Source organism: Sinocyclocheilus anshuiensis, unplaced genomic scaffold (assembly GCF_001515605.1).
Source record: "Sinocyclocheilus anshuiensis isolate Anshui unplaced genomic scaffold, SAMN03320099.WGS_v1.1 scaffold13, whole genome shotgun sequence".
Lineage (NCBI taxonomy): Eukaryota > Metazoa > Chordata > Actinopteri > Cypriniformes > Cyprinidae > Sinocyclocheilus > Sinocyclocheilus anshuiensis.
The window spans coordinates 2,857,485-2,860,040 of NW_015538026.1; positions in this window are offsets into that span (position 1 = coordinate 2,857,485).

The window sequence follows — 2,556 nt, forward strand, 5'->3', positions numbered from 1 at the left end:
TAAATGTATTTTTTGGCTGTTTCATTATTGTTTTACTTATAAATCACCCCCCCGCCCCACCCCACCCCCCTTTAAAATAATCACACTTTGAAGCCCGAAATGAAGACAGACACAGTTTTTGTTTTATCCAGCTGTATTTACTCTTATAACATCCAAGTGAATGATATAACACCAACATGTCAGAAAAAAATTATAAAATAAAATAATTAATTATAAAATAAAACAGAATAACAATAGAGTTGGAAAAAGGATCACCCCCTTGTGTCAGTATTTTGTTGAACCAGCTTTTGCTTTAATTACAGCCTTTAATCTGTTGGGATATTTCTCTACTAACTTTGCGATATTTGCCCACTCTTCTTTGCAGAACTGCTCAAAATCAGTTAAATTTGATGGTGACTGTTTGTGGACTACAGTCTTCAAGTCATTCCACAGATTTTCAAAGGGGTTTAATGCAAGGACATTCACCTTTTTCTCCTTCCACCACTGTGTGCTCAGTTTTACGGTATGCAAGGCTGCATAGCAACAAAATGTGATTATTTTAAAGGGCGTGATTCTTTTTTATACCCACTGTATTTCTCCTGAGCAATAGTGGATACAACTTCAATAACTTTTAAATCCAAGTCTTTGAGGTTTGTGCCTATACAAAAAAAATGAACTACCCTGAGAAATATTAACTGGAATTAAAATGTGACATTTAACCCCATACTAATAAATTATGAACTTATAATTTGTAAAGGAAATATCTATATTAAATTAGAGACACATTTTTACAAGTGCACTCAGAATTTTGAACCTCACTGTATATGTTTTATGATAATTAATTGGTTCAGCAGTGTGCAGTGATGGTACTTCAGTGTTTTGGCAGCTGGTTGAGTCTGAATTCCCCTCATACGATGCCGATCCACAGTGTCTAAAGTGTGACTGATGTCTCCCAGCCGTCTGTACTGCAGTCTAATCTTACTCTCACTGCTGTGATTTCATCATTTCACAGCAGATTCTATAGGATTAACTATGATACTTGGAGCGTCATAAATCGGGTTTGATTTGGTCTCTTTGGGTCTTTCACTTGACTTTTTAGAAGCATTTCATAACAAAACCCAACAACCTCTTTCCTCTCAGACCCCAAACCTTGACACTCGTTTACTAATGACTAAGTGGTTGCCTAGTGACACTTGTCCCAGAAGGAAACTCCCTCCTCTGAGTTTGGCAGAGTCTACAGCCAGTATATGGATCCAGGCACGCACACACACACACACACACACACACACACACACACACACACGTATACACACAAGTTTTGACAGACTTAGAGCAGACAGGTCAGTAAATGGTCGAAGAAGACCTGAGGAAGGCTTCCTGGTGCTTGTGTGTTCATGGAAACTCCATTGCCATTTATGAATAGACAAGAACTGTCTTTTTCCGGTGTGTGCATTTCTGGCTCATATATCTGATGTGAGATGGCTCCCCAAGGTTTTTGTTCTGCAGGAAGTTGTCACGGGCACACAGGAAAGCAAAACATGCATGTCCGACCCCACTGTGACTGTCTCACCGAGGCTCTCTCACACACACACCCCTCACTGCTGTTCAGCTCCACCAGCCCAGCAGATGGATGATTCCCAGACACCATAATTCACTGACAAGACTGCATCCGGCCAGCAAAGATAACTCTGACCACATGGTAATTATATTAATATTGAAATAAAAAACATGATGTGTTTCAAATGAATTCTACTTTGGGACCCTTCTAACTGCAATGGGTGTAAAAGATTTACTTACTTTAGAAAACCTATTAATGGATTAGAGTTCAGAGAAATAAAGAACCACACACAAGCTATGAGAGAATTTCATACAGTGTAAAGTCAGGTAAATATGTATGAAATGTATTTTTGACATATTATTTGCACAACAAAATTTTTTTGAGATGATAATAGAGAGAAATGTAAAAAATCTAGCTTTGTACCACTGTACCATGAAAGTAAGACACTGAATAAATTTAGCAGACAATTTCAAACATACATTTCAAGGTAGAAAAATATGAACCATAAATATTTGGATAATATTTAATCTTCTCAACGAAAAGGTCAAAATATGTGATTTAAAAAAATATATTTTTATTTAGCCTTATTTTTTAAGTTTTCATAATAAATTTGATTCATGGTTTTCTTATCATACACTGAACAAAAAATTGTATAGAATGTGCGCTCTGAAATTGCTAGTAAATGTCACAAACAATTACAAAGAAATGGCAAATAACACATTACATTAAGCATGCACATTTTTTAAACATACTCCCTATGATTCCCATATGATTCCCAAGGTTTAGTTGTCCTTTTCCTTTTTTACAATTTGTTGAAATATTTGTAAAACTCTTTAAAAGGTTTTTAAAATAAAAATCTAAAATGTTTAATTACACAAAGATTTGTCTCAATTAATATTTTTTATATGAGCTGCATTTTAATCTATTTTAGAATAATTTAATAGATACACACTGTAAAAAATGACCGTGAATTTAACGGTAAAAGACTGTAAAAATGCTACAGTAAAAACCTGTTAAAT